The sequence below is a fragment of the Schistocerca nitens genome, chromosome 4 (genome assembly GCF_023898315.1).
Source record: "Schistocerca nitens isolate TAMUIC-IGC-003100 chromosome 4, iqSchNite1.1, whole genome shotgun sequence".
NCBI classification, from domain to species: Eukaryota; Metazoa; Arthropoda; class Insecta; order Orthoptera; family Acrididae; genus Schistocerca; species Schistocerca nitens.
In genome coordinates, this window is record NC_064617.1 from 288,937,388 (window position 1) to 288,958,156 (window position 20,769).

Sequence of the window (20,769 nt, forward strand, 5' to 3'; positions counted from 1 at the left end):
AACGTTTCGAGGGGAGCAATTTGTAGATAGTGAAAACGAGTAGCCTACTTGCCTATAGAAGGATGCCTTTTGCTATCTGAACCACGGAAGGTGTTTCGAATTGTGTTTCCAAAGTCGATAGTCACTAACCGTTCGTCAGCAACATAGCTATTCAGTAAATACAGAACACCTGCAAGGAATCGAAAGTGCGTGTCCACTTGCGGAAACGCAATCAGATTGAGGCATTGGCGGTTTTCTGGATGAATGTTGCATGCATCTAGCATATGTTCTCCCTAGGCTCATCATCGAGACAGCATTTGGGTGAAGGATATAAAGAAACCAGTCAGTGACACAACTTTACCTTCAGTATACAACTCGATACATTCAGTAGTCACCATACGCTCCAGTAAAATTTTTCACAAAACAAAAAATTTTTATTTTTATCTACCTTAAAACAGATAGTATAATAGAATTTTATTATGTTCAAATGTGTCAAAAATATTTTAGAATTTTGAAAAACATTCCTAACCATTTTTACTATTATCGTCTCTAAAATTTTGTATGGTCGCTTATAATATTTACAATGTCAGTTATCAAAAGTATTAATTGCACCCAAAATTGCCTTTGCTTGCGAGGTAACAGTTTAAACAATATCTTTGACTCTTTGGCGTGTTTACTCGGCACGTTAACCAATTATCTCTATAGATTTAATATAAGAAAATTCGACAGATGTGTTTGTCGAGAAACTGCGACACCCGAACATGTGGCAGGGTGCATCGATGTGAGACTCACAAAAATGTAAGAGGTTGCAGTTTGTATGATATTGTACGTGACAGAGAAGCACGTGCTATTGTGAACAGATTATAAGACTCGTATCCCAGGAGACGACAAAAATATGTTAATCTTCAGAGTGGAAGCGAACACGAAACTCAGTGCGTCTAACACCGCTACATCATCATAGACTCATCATCAGAGGAAATAATACAAAAGGTATGATGACTGTCATCAGCACATGGCGCGTAGATTAACACATTCGCAAGATGAACCGAGAACCTCCAACTCCTGAGTGTATGCTGAGTATTAGCAGTTCTGGCTTGGTACGCTCTCCTGCAGAGGAAGGCATGTCAGCACGTCGCTTCAAAGAGGTCTTCCTGCAGTGCCGGACAATGCAAAGGACTTCAGTCGCCTGTGGTGGATAACATCCTACATGCCGAACATGTGAAGACCGATGTGGAAATCTGCCAGAATGACACAGGCACGTTTTCTGCATCCGAGTGTCGGGAGTACTGCAGAACTCCGGATACTGGTGGATTTACCTTCGTTGTGTACATGTAAACTGATAACAAAATCATGTACAACAGCTACATACGCCTAGCAATAATCGCTGATTTCTTTGTCTTCTTTTTTTTTTTTACTATTACTGGTAACCTCTCCACCTCCTCTAGATTAGTTTCTTTCCATTAATTATTTTTCTTTTCTTTAAATGTTTAAGTATTTCAACATGATGTTTGGTTTCGGAGATGTAGAGACAGCTATTTATAAAAGAAAGGGAAAAAATTAACAACTCGCTGTGTATCTTGATAACAATAACAATGACATGAAACATTACCTGCAAGAGCGTCTATGGATCAAATCACATGTAAAGAAAAAGCCTAATGTCTAATAAAAGGCTAAAAATACAATGCAACTGTTCACTTGTTATAATTGGGATTTGCGTGGTTTTCCTATGCGATAAAGGTAGCAGGACGACTCCAGTAGAGAGACCGTACTCAGTTTTTTCACCAATTATTGTCGAAGAAGATTTGCTGATAGTCTCCCACTAATCAGTCTTCTACCGAGCGGGATGTCAAGGCGGTTAAGCTCCTACACTCTAATTGAGGAGCAGGGTTCGAATCCCCGTCTGGTCATCTTTATTTAGATTTTCCGTGGTCTGCCTTAACCTGCCTTCTAGAGTATGCCAGGACGGGTACTTCAAAAAAATGTAATTTTCTTCTATTTTTTTCCTTTTTGCCTAGTTGTTTACAGCTCTTTAGGCCGTTTCTCGCAACCTCAAATCCAAGACTCTCGATCCTTGTATAACTCTTTCAAATTTGTTCGTTGAATATCCTCCTCCACTTGATTTTGCCATTCTGCACGGGGTCTTCCTCCTTTCCTTTTATGTGGAGGTTGTCAATTTAGTACTTTTCTCAGCCATTCCCTGATCTTGTCACAAGCCCATACCGTTTCGAACGCCGTTTTTCACTTCTTCAATGATGCACGTGAGAATTTTCATTTGACTCATGTTTTCTCTTTTTGGGATCTTCTTTCGCCCTCAGACCCCACCTCTTCTCAAGAAATCTTCCAGACTTCTTTTGTCCTGTTTTGTCATTTCGCAGGATCCCGCTCCATATAAACAAATGCTTTGTGTTATTGATTGCTATAATTATTTTTTGTAAAAACGACATTCTGTTTGCGTAGGCGGTGACTGGCTTATTATAAGGGATTATTTTTTAATTTTGATACAATAACTTTTTTCTGATACAGTCACACTGGTTTCGGTCAAGAATAGTTATCTTAGCTGACAACGCATGGTCAATTGTTAATCAAATGGCACCCATAGCATTTGGAGAGGGCAGTTGCAGGCCGAAACCGGTTCTACTTGTATCATCAAAACTATTGGGTCAAAAATAAAAAAGTATTACCCTTTTTTTATTTTCTTAATTTTATCTAACCAAAGGATGGAATTCAGCTTATTGATTGCTTGTTTAGCTTGTGTTTTCCTTTGCCTTATTTCTTGTTTACTGGAACTGTGATCTGAGATTATAGCTCCCAGATTTATTCTCTTGACATGCTTCAATAATTTTTTCCATCTATAATAATGTGCCGTTGTTTACTTCCTACAGAGAGATGTTCTCTTCAGAAAATGATTTTATTCATCATCTATTCTATATTATGGCGATCTGCAGCCAATATTGTTTGATCATTGTCGAATAGTAAACTCGATAGATAATCTGCATCTATGTCTAGGCCCATTCTTGTACACTGTTTCGTTCACTCTTTCAAATCTTCGTTTAGATCATGTTTACCCAGTGTAGGTGGTACACAGCACCCTTGTCTAAGGTCTCTGATTGGTCGTGTTACTCTTGAGATCTCTTTACTTATTTTAATTCTTGTCTATAATCCCTCGCAAACATTTTTAACTGCAGAAATATATACCTTATTTGTTGAGCTCTCTTCTAGATATCGATATAGATTCTTCATTAGTACTGTGTCATGCGCTTTTTATAAATGTATGAAAATCATATGTAAACCTTTAACCCCGGCTCTTCATTTTTTCGAGTGTCTGGTTTTTAGTAAATATATTTCGTTCACAGAACCGGTCCGCGATAAAGCCACTATGTTCTTCTTCTATAATAATTTCGTTCTGCAGACGTTCTTTTATAAATCGATGTTGCAGTCTCCCCACCGATACCCGTATAGGTTTTTCAATCTTTTTTTGATCATTTCCTATGAAATAGTATCAAGTACCTCTTTTTTTTCCGGGAGGGGTACAGGACTTCTGGTTCGATCAAACATATGTTAATGGTAAATTAAGATTTTCTAGAATTTCTTATATTGCATTTTTATCAGCCCAGTGGAAATTCCTCCCGAATCTGGAGATTTTCCTTTGTTTATTCTTTACTGGCTTTGGAATTCTTTCAGCAGCTATCTCCTTCTTGATCGTACATTACTTTTATCTGTAGAGACATATTTCTAATTTGTAGCTTAGTTTCTATAACGACGTGATCTCGACGTGCCAAGTTCTACCGGACTTCAGAGGCCACATTAAACTGTAGGTCCCCCCTTTAATGGCTTGGGGAAGTCTGTTCTATGGAGGGAAGAATGAAGAGTAATGTTTAGCGTCCTTTAACGACGTTAACCGAACGAAGTGGCACGGTTGTAAGGCAGTGGACTCCTATTCGTGTGGACAACGGTTCAGATCGCCCTGGCCATCCAGATTTAGGTTTTCTGTGATTTCCTTAAAAGGCTTAAGGCAAATGAGTGGGTGCAGCTGACTTCTTTCTACCTTCATTCCCAAATCGAGTTTGTGTTCCGTCTCTAACAGCCTCAGTTAGTTTCATGTTCCCTGGAACATTTGCGTGATAAATCGTAATGATCTTAAACGAGTCATGTAACACGCATATCACAAATTACTTTGTAAACATGCCTACGTACTGATCATTTACAATATTTATTTATTTTTTAAAAAGAAAATATACTCGGGTGAGTGAGTACATTACAATAATAGGAATTCTTTTGCGGAAGTTGTCAAGGAGAAACATACTCAGTTTCAAATATTACTTTGCTGCCAGTCAGAGATCTTACATTATAGTGCAAGAGATCAAAAAATTTCGTTGAAGCACTGTGCACCCCTTTTTGTGCTAAAGGCAACCTCAATGTGCTCCAATGAATGTAATTTTTGCTTTGATATTCTAATTGTTTGTATCATTGTTCCTTCTGAACTCCAGTGAATTATTAACAAGATTCATGAGGGAATAAATATTCTGCGAAGAAGTAGTCGAACTGCCCAGCTCTTCAGGCAGACGTCTACGGGATGATCGCCGGTGAGTACTAGATATTTTTCTTAAAGCACTTTTTTGAGCAATGACGACTTCCTTTCTTAAAGATGAGTTACCGATGAACATTATTCCATATGACATTATTGAATGAAAACGTGCAACCTGTCTCAATTTATGATTTGTCTTTCCCCAAGATTTACAATGATTCTAAGTGTAAATGTCGCTAAACTAAGCTGTTTTAGGAGCTTCAAAACATTCTTTTACCAGTTTAAATTCCCAGGATTTTGAAGTTTCCATCATTTATTTCCTCGCCAAGCCACATATAATCGGTGTAGAAGTGCAGAATTGAATATGTAACGTCCTTTTAAAATTGAGGATGAGACCACTCACAGAAAACCAGTCAATGATACTTTTAAGAACAGTGTTTACCATGTATTCTGTTGCTGTATATATGGTTGAATTGACTACAATACTAATATCATTCGCGAAAAGACCAAATTCTGCTTGTTGTGTATTAGACAGAGAAACAATAGCGGACCTAAAACTGAGTCTTGTGGAACCCCATACGTGATTTGCCCCTAGTCAGAATAATGTTCCCATACTGCATTGGTCGAATTACCAGGTACAACTTTCTGTGTTATTTAGATTAGATTTGATATTATCCATTGGTTGGTTATTCCATCAATCCCATATAACCTCATTTTATACAGGAGAATGTTGTAATTCATACAGACCACGAGGTCAAGGCAGGGCGCAATTTAAGATTGGGAAAGGACGGGGAATACCATTCTCGAAGGAGTCATGCCAGTAACGTGCCTCAAGTGATTTAAGGAAACAGCAAAAAACCTAAGTCTGGGATTTAAACCGCGGTTGTTCAGAATACGAAACCACTGCCTTGCGGCTGCGACATCTCTGTAGGTCGGACGAGGGCAAGTGCGTACCGCCTCCAGTTGCATCTCACCTTGCAAAGCACTGTGGTGTTTAGACCAACCATCGCGTCACAGACGGAGGACAGATTTATCCTTTTAAATCAACTGATATCTTCGGGCGCTCGCAAAATATGTCCAAGAGCGGATATTATTCTAAATTGGCCATTTTTGTATACAGCTTATTCGAAAAGCTAAATTTGACGCGGTATATACAAAAGTGATTGTATCTCCAATGATTCACGGTTATACACTTTTAAAGTAGGTTAATGTGATATCTAAACGGTAAGCGTATTTGAGTAGTATGTGCAGTCTTTGCATACTATTAATACGAATAATGAATGTGTATGCCAAATTTTGATTGAACGATCTGAAATTATACCCTCATATGATTAAATCGTCTTTCTCTGTTGCTGCGTGATCAACATAGATGCCTACCTTGAGGAGGACCCGGGTTTGATTCCTGGTAATGTCAAGCATTTTTCATTGGAGGCGGACGGGAACGAAGTGCACTCAGCCTCGTGACTTGACCGAGTAGTAGCGGCTCCACAGCCTGGAAAATCCATAAAACGGCCGGCAGGGCGGTGTGCTCACCACATGCCTTACAAACCGCATCCAAATGACGTCGCATAGCAGAGGATGACATGGGTCTTGGACCTTCACGACCTTGTGGAGGAGCCTTTTATATAATTAAATCCCGGGTATCCAAATAGTTAAGTAAAGGTGCTAAAAATATTAAGAAACCAATTTTATTCATATTGCAATACTATTAGGCTGCTACTGAAAATTAACAATCTTAAATATTAAAAATTCAGACTCAATGAGAAACTCTCGATGGATGTTAACAAAAATAACTAGCAAAAAATGCTACAATAATGCCCCTGGAATTGGAGAATCAGGTACTAAACTTTACTAAAATACGATTCGTCCTTCATGAAATTTATACTGACGGAAAAACATCGCAACACCAAAAACTAATTAAGGTAGAGCATTGAAATTTCGGGAGTAAATTTGTCTAGGTAACACATTTGAGTTTTTAACATTGCGAGATCGCAGGATAACTTAAGCGTGAGAGAATCCATTGCAAATGTGCAGTGCTGGTACGTTAATAAACTATGTAACTGATAGAATGTTGAATGCGAGCATGAAAACGGGCATCATTTTACAGCTGTGATGTCAGTTTTTGGGGTGGAGCTCCATGCCTGTTGCATATGATCGATTAATACGCTGTTTGTGGATGACGATGGAGTTGTCGTCCGATGATGTCCCAGATCCGGTGATCGGGCAGCCCAAAGCAACATGTTGACACTCTGCAGAGCATGTTGGGTTGCAACAGTGGCGTGTGGACGGCCGTTATCCTGTTGCTAAATACCGCCTGGAAAGCTGTTCATGAATGACAGCACAACAGGTCCAAGCATCAGCATGACGTATAATTTTGCAGTCAGGGTACGTGGGGTAAACACGAGAGCACTAGTGTTGTCATGAGAAATCGAACCCCAGATCATAACTCTAAGTGTAGTTCCAGAGTGTCTAGCATGCAGACAGGTTGGTTGCAGGCCCCCAACTGACCTCCGTGTAAACAACACACGGCCATCACTGACAACCGAGGCATGAGAAAACATAACAGGCCTCACACGGCCCTCCAATAAGCTCTCGTTTGACACTAATGAAGACGCAAATGACGGTGGTTTTGGGTCAGTGGCATGCGCGCTACAGTTCTTCTGTCCCGGAGTTGTCCTTGAAGTAACCGATTTGTTACAAGTTCGTTGCGTCGTTGTGGTGCCAGCTGCATCACCAATTGCTGTTGCAAAAGGTGTACGATGCGCCAGATCCATACGACGAACACGATGGTCTTCCCTCTCGGTAGTGTTACGTGGTCGTTCGGAGCCATGTCTTCTTGCGATCGTACATTATCGAGAACACTGCTGCCAGCAACCATGTACAGTGGCTGCATTCGGGTCAAGCCTGTCTGCAGTATCGCAGAAGGAACATCCAACTTCACTTAACCCTGTTGCAACACATCGGTCAAACTCATTGAGGTACTGTTAATGGCGTCTTTGTCAAGTTAAAGGTACTCTTGACATCAACTCACCAAGTGATATCTCGAAATTAGTTAATGATCACGTTCATTACATGGCGTACTTAAAGCAAACATCATTTGCATCCTGATAGTGACACTGCCAGTGGCACTCTTATACGATAGTCGCAAAATCTGAATACATATCATCTTTCAGATCTAGAAACACATCTACCAGCTTTCGCTTACGTTGCAAAACTCCTATTTGGTATTGCGATTTTTTCTCCGTCTATGTATAACACTTTATTTCCTTACAAAACTTCACATTTGCGCCATTACTGTAATTGTTTTATTACTTTAATGCCCTCTATATTTTAATGTTGACTGACGGAACTAAACTTGAACCAAGTGTGTTTTGAAACCTGCATTTGTTGTTAATCTTGTTTATAAACGCATCCACAGCTTCTATATATTTTTTCAAAAGAAAACATTGTCAGTTATAGACAGTAAAACGTTTCCGTTTACTTGCTATTAGCCAATTTCGATAGTATCGTCATTATGAAGCAACGTGCAGAATAGCTCTATCCAACATGCCGCAACAGAAGTGACATATAAGTTAATACGTCTGTACCCTTGCGGAAACACACATAAACATATACAAGGTAGTGTTTATGTGCCACTCCACACGGATTGTATTTTATTGTAAGAAATACATTTATTGGGTTGGTTGGATGAAGTGTAAGCCAAGGCCAGTATATCACTAGACGAAAGAAATCTCCCAAATGCACCTTCAAATTGGGGGGTGGGGGCAGAATGGAACTAGCAATCTGGGACTAAACCAAGCCAGTCCTTATCTCCTCAGTTCTTTTCTTTTTTTCAGGTACTCCAAGTTGTTTTGCCGTATTGGCAGGTCTATAACTGCATGTGACACTCTATTTCATCCCACCGGGAATGGGAAGGTTCCAATTTCCGCTGAGGGCATCTTGAAATTCCTCATATTTTCCCCTCTTTTCTAGCGCATCTTGGCGTATTTAGCTTCATAGACTAAGCATAGATGTACACACGTACCGCACAGCGGTGTTCTCGAGACTACAACGACAGATCTGCAGTGTACAACTGGATGCAGAATCACAAAGTCATCACGGGTCTTCTTCTTTTTATATATGCAAATAGTAAACTACTGTTTTGATACCGTTGCGCAGTAAAGGAACTGGGCGCCGGAATCAACCAGTTCCTTTATTCAGCTCTTATAAGTTGTGCGAGTAATTGTCAGGGAAAAGACGGAGGAAACTATTTCATCACTGTTCTGTAAACGTTCGAATCCATCTCGGTTGCGGAACAATGCCAAAACCGCCGTCGCATAAGGGAACTGACATAACTACCTCTAAAGAGTGTGACAGAAAATAAAACAGGATATATGGTGACACGAAGCTATCACCTACCAAATTACTAAATGTTGATTTTGCCAACTAGCTCCGCAGATGAAGAGGTTGAAAGAATGTATGATGAGGTAAAAGAAATTATTCAAGTAGTTAAAGGAGACGAAAATTTCACTTTATAATCATTTAAGAAGGTTGTATACGTGAAGAAATTTAGAGACAATGGGAGTCTTCAGATTGATTATACAAGGTGTCCCAGGACGAACGGTTAGTATTCAGGGAAGTGACAGGAATTGTCATTACAAGCAAAACGGCCTGCTAAACATGGGGGCTCTAAGATTCATACCTTAAGACCTATGAACACTTGTTCATTTTCGCTACTGTGAAATACATCTCTCCGACTGAACAAGTGCTCATAGCTTTTAAGGTATGAGCCTTAGAGCCCATGTTTACTGGACCTTTTTCCTTGATTTGGTCCATACTACTACTTCCCGAAATATGTAAATCAAAGTGCTTGCAGTAGAAGAGATTTTTTTCACAGTATCGAAGATGAAAAAGTGCTCATAGTTGTTAAGGTATGAATTTTAAAGCCTCTGATTACTAAACCTTTTAGCTTCTAATGATGATTCCTATCATATTCCTGAATATTGACGACTCCTCCTGGGACTTCCTGTATAATAGTAAGACACAGATCTCGAAACCAGGTTTCAAATTGCAAGACATTTCCTGGGAGAGATATATACTCTGATTATGAACTGCAGACAAAAACTGAAGAAAAGTTAAGGAGATGGCAACTGCATAAACTGAAAGATCTAGAGGCATTTGAGAGGAGCATTGGACAACGATTGATTGAAACAGGGGAAAGGAATGGAGCAGAAGACGAATGGATAACTTTGAAAGATGAAATAGTGATGGCAGCAGAGGATCAGACAGGCAAAATTACAGGGACAAGTAGACATCCTTTCATAACAGAGGGACTATTGAATTTAAATGGAAAAAAGAGGAAATATGAAAATGAAGGGCCTGAAACAGGGGGAAGATAATACAGATGTCTAAAAGAAAGCTTCACAGAAAGTGCAAACTGGATGAACAGGAATGGCTAGGAAACAAAAACATGGCAGTAGAAGCCTACATAACTAGGGAAATAACAGACGCTGCCTATAGGATATCAAAGAGACCTTTGGTGAAAAGAGGCAGCTGTATGAATATCAAGAGGTCTGATGTCAAACCAGTACTAAGAAGAGGAGGAAAAGCTGAAAGGTAGAAAGAACATGAAGACTTATAAAAGAGAAATCATCTTGAAGGTAGTATTTTAGAAACAGAAGTGGAAGTAAATGAAGAAGAGTGGGGAGATTTGATAATGCTAAAAGTATTTCACAGACCACTGAAAGACAATGCCCTTGGCATAGACGACATTCTCTTAAAAATTACTGTGCTCTTGGGAGAGCCAGCCATAGCAAAACTATTCCACCTTATGTCTAAGATATATGAAAGAAACGAAATGACCTCAGAATTAAACAAGTGTATGAGTCCAATTGCAAAGGAGACTATTGCTGAAAGGTGTGAATACTATGGAATCATGAGTTTTATGTCGTGGCTGCAAAACACTTGCACGAATTATTTGTAGAAGAATGGAAAAGCTTGTAAAAGCCGATCTCTGGGTTGCAGGAAAGTGTAGGAACGCGCGAGGCCACACGGTCCCATATGATTTAGCTTGGAAAATAGGTCAAAAATAAAGGCTAACGTAAGTTTATAGCGCTTGTGGGGAAAGCTTTGGACAGTGTTGAGTGGAACACAATCTTTGAAATACTAAAGGAAGAATGTATAAAATACAGGGAGGGGAAGGTTATTTGCAGCTCGTACTGAAGCCAGACCGCAGTTATGAGAGTCGGAGGACGTGAAAGGATAACACTGGTTGGGAAGGGAGTGAGATCGGGTTGTAGACTATTGTCGTGGTTATTCAGTCCGTACAGTGAACAAGCGCTAAAGGAAATCAAGGTCAAATGGAGTCCTACAAAATGATGGTCAGGTCCTGCAGAAAGTGTCATCACTTCTGTCTCTATGCTGTTTAGTTTTGGAGCACAACCTCCTACCAGCTTAGAGACAGAAGTGATGACACTTTCGGCAGGACCTGACCATCATTTTGTAGGACAATGCTCAAGCATGTACAATGCAAGCTGTTACTGATTTGTTTGACTGATGGGGCTGCTAAGTGTTGTACCACCTACTGCACTCCCCTGACTTAAGCCCTCGTGAGTTCAACTCGATTTCTAAACTGAAGGGAACACTACACGGCATTCGCTTCAGAACTGCTACAAATTCGTCGGGGAATAGAACGCGCCGCTCGAACTGTCAACACAACTGGCACTGCTAAGAGTATCCTACGGCCTCCACATCGATGACTACGGATTATACACAATGCTGGTGATTTTCTGAAGGTAGGTAAAACTTTGAAACACGTATTTATTTTGTACGAGCTGTATAAATAGATTTGCCACTATTAAAGCTCCGACCCTTGACAACTTGCGTAAGGATGTAGATTCATTCAGAGATGAAGAGGCGTCCACACAATAGTTTTAGATGATTCAAGGCTGAAGTGGACGTGAGACTACAGCTGGTCATATACTCTTAGAAATGAGGAATGCCGACAGTCATACGTTTTGTAAAATATATTAATTACGCGACCAGTTCCGAACACTACATTAGTGTTGTCTTTAGGCACCTATGCAGTCTGAACGATGATAGTCAACCATCGTTGCATTAGGACAGATATCATGTATATTTAGTGATCTCGTAGATTTCTATTTACACTGATAGTTGTTAGGTGGCTGTAGGCTGTAGTGCACACATTATGCAAATAGAAAGCCTTGAGACCAGACATGGTACCTGTCCTACTGCACCGATGGTTGGATATCACCATTCAGCTTGCATAAGGGCATGAAGATGACACTAATGCGGTATGACACTAGTCGTTTCATTATTATATTTTATAAAAAGTACAGCTATTGGTATTCGTTTTTCTACAACTGAGAACTTAGTAACTGCATCAAACAAGTTTCCGTTTTACAGAGTCACAATGCTTTCCGTCGTGCTCGGGAATGTCAGATTCGCAGTTTCGTAGAGTTACATACAATGACTGTCCGCCCCCGGTAGCTGAATGGTCAGCGTGACGGATTGTCAATCCTCTGGGCCCGGGTTCGATTCTCGGCTGATTCGGGGAATTTTCTCCGCCCAGGGACTGGGTATCGTGCTGTCTTCATCATCATCGTATCATCCTCATCGACTGCAGGTCGCCGAAGTGGCGTCAAATTGAAAGACCGGCACCCGGCGAACGGTTTGCCACGGGGGGCCCTAGCCATACGATTAAATAAAAACATACAATGACTGCTAGAAATTAGTGATCATTCTGTAATGAATAAAAATCTTGTGCCTAGATTCCAGGATAGCGCAAATTATCCTTCTTGCTTTCTTTGCCCACTCCTACGCTGACGTTCCTGTCTGCTTACCCACCTGAAAATGATTAAAAATTGCTTTACTACACTCACCTGGACGTCTGCTGAGTTGATTGACTGGAGTCGTCGGAGATACAGGTTTCACCGATGTAAAAGAGTTGACGAGGCACTGTTACGAACTGACATGATTCACTAAAAGGCGGCGAAAGTGTCTCTACAATCAACACACGTGAAGGGAGTCTCAAGATGTAGCACGTTAAAGTCAAGCTGAGACGTACGCTGGAAGGGGCCTAAGACAGCAAGCAGTAGAGTTACGCGTACAGCGTACAGTGTCGGCGGTTTCTAGGACGCGGTGTCCGCACGCGGCAACCAAGTCTGTCGCCGTGGCCGCCACTGCTCGACTGAAGGCTGCCCGGGAGATCTCTGTGGACGGCGGCTGGCGCGGAGTGGACCTTCACCCGGGCCGCCCCACCAGCGCAGCGGCCAGACCTGCCTCGAGCAGACGCGCCGGCCGCTGCCGCTGCCGCCTTCCTTCCTGCTGCGTCCCAACACTTGCGTCAGCGCTGACCCCAGAGTATGCGTTCCTCGAACACGGGCAGGCTGGTGGGATTCGATTAGGGAGAAGGAGAAGGGCATGGTACATTTTATCTTTACAGTGGTCACGATTCGCGAGAGACGGGAGATCTGAATGGATTTCCCGAGGGGACAGCAAAGACCAATGGCCAAAGCAACAGGAAACAAGATTATACAGTATAACTAAAGCAAGTAAGATCTGAAACATATGTCTAACATACGCTGAGGAGACGGAAGTCCTGGGGTACCTCCTAATATCGAGTCCTTTCCTCCAGCGTAGTGCAGCTGTCGGACGTGGCACAGACTCGACAAGTCTTTGGAAGTCCCCTGCAGAAATACTGAGCCACTGTGCCTCTATAGCCGTCCATAATTGCGAAAGTATTGCCGGTGCAGGAGTTTGCACACGCACTGACCTCTCGATTGTGTCCCATAAATATTTGATGGGATTCATGTCTGGAGATGTGGATGGACAAACCATTCTCCAGAATGTTCTTCAAATCAGTCCTGAACAACTGTGGCCCAGTGACATGTTGGGTAACATGAAGTCACTGAATGGCTACAAATAGTCTCCAAGTAGCTGAACATAACCATTTCCAGACAATGATCGGTTCAGTTGGACCAGAAGATCCAGTGCATTCCATGTAAACACAGTGCACGCCATTGCTACGGAGCCAACAGCTGCTTGCACAGTGCCTTGTTGAAAACTTGGGCCGACCGGAGTGGCCGAACGGTTCTAGGCGCTATAGTCTGGAACCGCGCGACCGCTACGGTCGCAGGTTCGAGTCCTGCCACGCGCATGGATGTGTGTGATGTCCTTAGGTTAGTTAGGTTTAAGTAGTTCTAAGTTCTAGGGGACTGATGACCTCAGAAGTTAAGTCCCATAGTGCTCAGAGCCATTTGAACCATTTTGAAAACTTGGGTCCATGGCTTCGTGGGGTCTGCGCTACAATCGAACCCTACCATCAGCTCTTACCAACTGACATCAGGATTTGTCTGACCAGGCCACAGTTTTCCAGTCGTCGTTGTCCAACTGATATGGTCACGAGTCCAGAAAAGGCACTGCAGGCATGTCGTGCTGTTAGCAAAGGTACTCGTGTCGGTCGTCTGCTGCCATAGCCCAGTAACATCAGATTTCGCCGCCCTGCCTTAACAAATGAGTTCGTAGTACGTTCGACATTGATATCTGCCGTTATGTCACTCAGTGTTGTCCTAGCAACTCTACGCAACGCTGGTATTCTCGGTCGTTAAATGAAAGCCGTCGGCCATAGCGTTGTTCGTGGCGAGAGGTAATGTCTGAAATTCGGCACTCTCGGCACACACCTGACCCTGCGCATCTCGGAATATTGAATTCTCTAACGGTTCTCGAAATGGAATGTCCCATGTGTCCGGCTCCAACTACCATTCCGCGTTCAGACTCTGTTAATTCTCGTCGTGCAGCCCTAATCGTGTCGGAAACCTTTTCATACGAATCACCTGAATACAAATGACAATGCACTGCACTTTTATAACTTGTGTAAGCGATACTACCACCATCTGTATACGTACATATCACTATCCTACGAGTTTTGTCATCTCAGTGTACTGTGTGGTTTTCTTTTACGCTGTTGTGGATGCTAAGGCCAGTTGTTGATAGCCGGTCGCTGTGGCCGAGCGGTTCTAGGCCCTTCAGTCCGGAACCGCGCTGCTGCTACGGACGCAGGTTCGAATCTTGCCTCGGGCATGGATGTGTGTGATGACCTTAGGTTAGTTAGGTTTAAGTAGTTCTAAGTCTAGGGGACTGATGACCTCAGATGTTAAGTACCATAGTGCTTAGAGACATCTGAGCCATTTGAGTTGTTGATATTTGGGGAACGTGAGTTTTATTTCGGCCTGGCAATATCAGTCTAGTCTTTCCACAACCCTAAATGAGTTGTTATCAAGGCCTATGGTGCTGAATTACGGCCTCGTGCCTTGAGAGTTTCCTAGGACGGTATGTGTTTTCCGTCACGTGTTGGAAAGGAACTCCAAAAGTTCTAGCAGTAAGCTACCGTTTGTAGAGTAGTTGTACTACCGAGTGCAGGAAATGGCCAATTTAAAGACCTCAATTCTGCTCCTGAGGCTGAGTGGTCAAAAGGGCTGCAATATCTGATCAAAGTACCCAGATACTTATTAGCGGACATCAATATAGGGTTTGTCCACACTTCAAATTTATAACGACTTGAAATCTCCTGGGGTGACTTTCAGTGAGGTGTCTTAATGTCTCTGGAGGAATGGTGGACCATTCTTCTTGATGGGCCGAAACCATAGTTGGTAATGGTGTTAGGTGCTAAGGTCTGGAGAGAAGCCGACGTTCAAACTCATCCCAAAAGTGTTCTATTGGGTTACGTCGGGACTCAGGACAGGCCACTCCATTTCAGGAATGTTAGTGTTCACAGACCACTGCCTCAGAGATGCTGCTTTTTGCCCATTTGCGATGTCAAGCTAATACAATCAGTCATCATCCACAAATTGATCCTCTGCTGTAGCGTTTTCTTAAGCGCAATAAGGAAACGATAAACCAACGAAGAAAAACATTGCTATACCGTAACACCACCGTCTCTTACTTCACTGTTGGCACTAGACATGATCGCAGGAAACGTTCTCCAGCCATTCGCCGAACCTAAAACCTTCCACCGGATTGCCACAGCCAGTAGCATAATTCATTACTCACTACCAGTAATCCACTGTTCAGTGGCGTCGCTCTTTACACCACCACATGCATCGTTTAGTACAAACAACAGAAACATGTCGCCTAAGAGTAACTGCCCGACCATTATGCCGCACTGTTTTTCACTTCCTACACAGATTCATTGTGCTAGCAGGTCCGTTGGTAGCATTTTGAAACTTACGAGTGATTCCTCCCTCTGATTTCAAGTGATTTTTTAGAACCACCCTCCACAATGCTAGATGGTCCCTGTCTCTCAGTATACGAGGTCTGCTTGGTCTCGGTTTAGCTATGGTGTTTCTTTCTCATTTTCACTTCACAGTCATAACACCAACAGTCGATACGATCAATTTTAAAAGGACTGAAATGTTCCTGTTGGGGTCGTTACTCAGCTGACAATCTGTTGCTACTGCTATTCCGTTGTGAACACAGTACTCCTTCTCTTATAGTGACGGGTCGCCCCAGGTGACATCTAGTGGGAATTGCGTAGGAATGTCCTGATACTTCTGATGAGATGGCGCAAAGCTTAAAAACAGTTCGGTGGAGCTCCTTTGGAGTCGGCTAGCAGCGATGGCCGTCGTAGGAGGCGAGTCTTATGCCTCTAGGGGGGGGAAGCGATTAAACCGTTAACATTTCTGAGATTTTGTGCTCCGTCGTGATTCAGGAAGTATTTATTCCGATGTAGAAATTTTAGAATAGTTCGCAAGTACGTTCCCGTGCCCGAGCAAAGATTTTGAACTGAGTAATTTCTGAACGTCTGGGAGAGTTCAAAAATGGCTCTGAGCACTATGGGACTTAACATCTGAGGTCATCAGTCCCCTAGAACTTAGAACTACTTAAACCTAACTAACCTGAGGACATCAAACACATCAATGCCCGAGGCAGGATTCGAACCTGCGACCGTAGCGATCGCGCAGTTCCAGACTGAAGCGTCTAGAACCGCTCGGCCACACCGGCCGGCTCGTCTGGGCGAGTGTCACGGTTTTATAAGCGTACACACTCTTCCTAGGCAGAGGGCATGCCTCTGATCGCCAGTCCGGAAACAAGATGAAGGTGGCGTTGAAGGAATTCTGAATACAAAAAAATAATTAAAGAATGGACATGTCAAATTTCTAAATTTCAAAACTCACGTTTGTCAGGATGATAAAAAAAATAATATCGCTTTTTCGAATAAATTATTTGTATGCAAAAAAACTGAAAAGGTATTATGAAACCACAGAACTACGTTGCTCGCGTGATTACCGGAAAGAAAGATAAATTTTAAAATAAATAATTTATTACGAACGCTCTAGCTGCCATACCAGGCACCTGGCTTATTGTAAGTGCGAGTAAGAACGTTTTAGTCGCTACTGTCGCAGGTTCGAATCCTGCCCCGGGCATGGATGTGTGTGATGTCCTTGGTTAGTTAGGTTTAATTAGCTCTAAGTTCTAGGGGACTGATGACCTGAGAACTTAAGTCCCATAGTGCTCAGAGCCATTTGAACCATTTTGAAAGTTTTCGTTTCGGGTGCCATTGAATGTGAGGCACTACGTATTAAGTGTAATAAATCAGTGCAATACTACAGAGGTAATGTTTCAGTTGGTAAAACTGTCGTCAACAAAAACCATTTGCCACAGATTTAAAATTTTTTACAATTAGAATAACGAATTAACTGCAAGAAAATATGTTCAGTATTGGCTTCTGTTTCTTACACAACCCCATTCTTGATATCAGGTGATGGAAAGTTTACTAAAGAACTCCCTGCGCTGCTGAGAAAGAAATGGCTACGTCGTCATGTGACGTCTCCTATTGCTGCCTCCTGGCACGGCCACGATCAGCCAAAGTCTAATATCCTTTTTCTATGCCCAGCTAATATTCTTCACCTCGTTGAGATAGGTGAAAGCGAGGCGACACAACACTATCTGTCATTGGAATCAATATTTGTTGGTCAATAAGTTTAGATTCAAATTATTACCATCCGCTAGCTGCGTCGATCCATCAGCAATCTTGGGACTCGATTGTTCTCTTGTCTGTTGTTTTAAACGGCAAAGTCTGCAATGTCCTTTAATCTCGCCCGCATGGGTGTGTGTGTTGATCTTAGCATAAGTTAGTTTAAGTAGTGTGTGAGTCTAGGGACCTGTGACCTCAGCAGTTTGGTCCCTTAGGAATTTACACACATATGACCATTTTTGAACAAGAACGGAATGAGCAGTCAACGCAGCTGACAGCGTACAGTTTGAAACTGGAAACACAGGCAGTTTTTACTTACTATTCAATTGCTTAAACAGACAAACGCTCATCACACTAATAGTCGCTCCAGCATCGGGCAGAATATTTACAGGTTGGTTATTTGTTAAAACTTCGACCATTGCCTGTACCATTTCAGTACGTTTTATTTTACATCCATTCGGATTTTCTAGTAATTTTTCTCGAATGTCCATCCTACAGTTCGATCTCAGAGCTCTTACTTCTAATGATGTTTCGCTTTCTTCTTTATGACCAGCCTCTTCTGGAAGGCGTAAAGAGGCTGACTTAAGTTTGTTGATTTAGTTGTCATGTCATTATTCCCTTCCTCTGCAACTACCACATGTACTTCATGCTTCTGAACCGTCAATTCACGGTCTGGATTACACTGGTTATTTTCAGATTTATTTATCATTTCAAGTGGCATATATTGTCCTGATGCCTCTGTCACGTTTGCATACGCTATCCATGGAACGACCGATTGGTTACCACATTGGACGTGTCTCGTGTGATTATTTTCCGGTGACATATTATGATCGTTACATTTTCGCTTCCGTGTGTTGTTGATTGAACCGCTATTACTGTTGTTCGGTCTGTCCATAATGTCTGTTACTATTATTGTGCATAACACCATTATTATAATTGCCGTTACCCGGCTGATAGTAATCTGAATTGGATCCCTCATGATCGCCATTACACTGATTATTGATGTGGTAATTTCGATTATTCGTATTACCGTTATTATATTGCGATTTTCCGTTGCGTTGAGTTTCATTGCAACAATTACCGTGGTATATATTGCACGGATTCACATTATACACCTGATTTCGAACTTCCTAGCGTCCTCTTGGATTACATCTAGCGAGTCATTACTCACAGGAATTGATCTAAGTTATCAGCGGGTACATTGATTAGTTTCTCTCGCAGGTGAATTAGTAATTTCCTTTTCAGATTTCTTAAAACCTCTTTATCCCAACATCGGACCTTACCTATGTACCTTTCGAAGTACATTCTGAGTGTTCAGTTTTTCGTGTTGTAAAATACTGGGCTGTAAATCTTGTTTCCAAGTCTATTTAGTTTATTCTTCGACCAGGATTTCGCAATAAATATTTGTTCAGACTCATGGCATGATGTAGTACTTAGGATGCATATTCTCACAGGACGGCAACATAGTGAAAGAACTGGAAGCGAGGTGTAGCAAAGCTAATGCAGCGAGCGTTCAGCTACGATCTACTCTCTTCTACAAGAAGGAAGTCAGTACCAAGACTAAGTTATCTGTGCACCGTTCAATCTTTCGACCAACTTTGTTGCATGGGAGCGAAAGCTGGGTGGATTCAGGTTACCTTATCAATAAGGTTGAGGTTACGGATATGAAAGTAGTTAGGATGATTGCAGGTACTAGTAGACGGCAACAATGGCAGGAGGGTGTCCACAATGAGGAAATCAAAGAAACACTGGGAGTGAACTCTATAGATGTAGCTGTCAGGGCGAACAGGCTTAGATGGTGGGGGCATGTTACACGCATGGGAGAAGCAAGGTTACCCAAGAGACTCATGGGTTCAGCAATAGAGGGTAGGAGGAGTCGGGGTAGACCAAGGAGAAGGTACCTGGATTCGGTTAAGAATGATTTTGAAGTAATAGGCTTAACATCAGAAGAGGCATCAATGTTAGCACTGAATAGGGGATCATGGATGGATTTTATAAGGGGGACTATGCTCCAGACTGAACGCTGAAAGGCATAATCAGTCTTAACTGATGATGATGATGATGATGATGATGATGATGATGTGATTTCGGTTATCGTTGATTCCTGCTTGATCCATTTTCTGACTCTACAGTGCTCTGTACTTGAGATCGTATCTCCTCTGGTTTGGACTCTGTCCATTCGGACATTTCTTCTTCAGTCTTTTTCGTCTGCCCCATTACATAATCGTCAATATACTCTTGGCTTTCAAATAACTTACGGGTTTGCTGCCGGGTGAAGTCGTCGACCACCGCCGATATTTCGACAGGAGCAGACCCTGCCAGTCTCAAGGCACAACTGCAAGGAGGAAGCAATGTGCAAGGGAATTTAATACCTCGGTTTACAGAGGAGAAACAAGGAAGATACCACACAGAGAACAAGTAACCGCAGAGTCAACACACAACCAAAGAAAACCAACATCAGAATCGTCGATAGTGAATATTAATCAAAAGGTGAGATAGCACTAATTTTGTCCCTCTGTTTTTTGATGAGAGACAGAGCCGGATTCCAAGCAGCATTTAAACAAAATGCACCATCTCTGTTTGTAAGGTTTCTTGATAGTTTTATTTCAATAGCTTCCTTAATGACACTATCCCAATAGCTGGACGTGCAAGCCAGAATCTCCGTGTTGTTGTATTCCATAGGAAGACCGGTGTCACGGCAATGTTCTGCAATAGCGGATTTGCTCGGCTGTTGTAAGCGTGTGTGACGCTTCGTTGATTTTATTAGTTCTATTGAACAGGCTGTTTATAAACTACCTTCCGAGGCTGCGGAAGAGGTTAGGAGGGAAGCTTGTCGTGTACTGACTGGAGCCCGTCCACCCAAGTGTAACATTACAGCAGCTGAGGCGGCTGCTTTACGTTCACTCAGAATGGATCCTAATATTGCTATTTTCCTGGTGGACAAGGGAAATGCCACGGTTTTGTTGAACAAGCACGATTACATTCAAAAGATACAGTGTCTACTTTCTGATTCGGCGTATCGCAAAATCGGTGCTGACTCTACTAAGAGTGTTGAGAGAAAGGCTAATAACCTCCTGAAGAAAAGTTCTTTGTCACAGGAGACTATCAAGAGTATTAATTTTTACTGTGCTGTACCACCTAGATTATACCGCCTTCCTAAGGTCCATAAAGAGGCTGTCCCGTTGAGGCCTATTGTTTCTAATATTGATGCTCCGACATATCATGTAGCTAAACATCTTGCCAGTTTGTTGAGCCCACTAGTAGGTAGGTGTGAACACCACATTAAGAACTC

At 42.1% G+C, this 20,769-nt stretch overlaps 1 protein-coding gene across 2 annotated transcripts in view; it reads right to left on the bottom strand.

Moving 5' to 3' along the window:
* Window positions 1-12,829, bottom strand: part of LOC126251694 (carboxypeptidase N subunit 2-like) — a 139,325-nt gene extending 126,496 nt beyond the window's left edge. For both annotated transcript variants that reach the window (XM_049952281.1, XM_049952282.1), the window contains exon 1: window positions 12,385-12,829. The gene's annotated coding sequence lies outside the window, so the exon portion shown is untranslated. The remainder of the gene's footprint in view (window positions 1-12,384) is intronic.
* Between the last annotated feature and the right edge of the window lie 7,940 nt (window positions 12,830-20,769).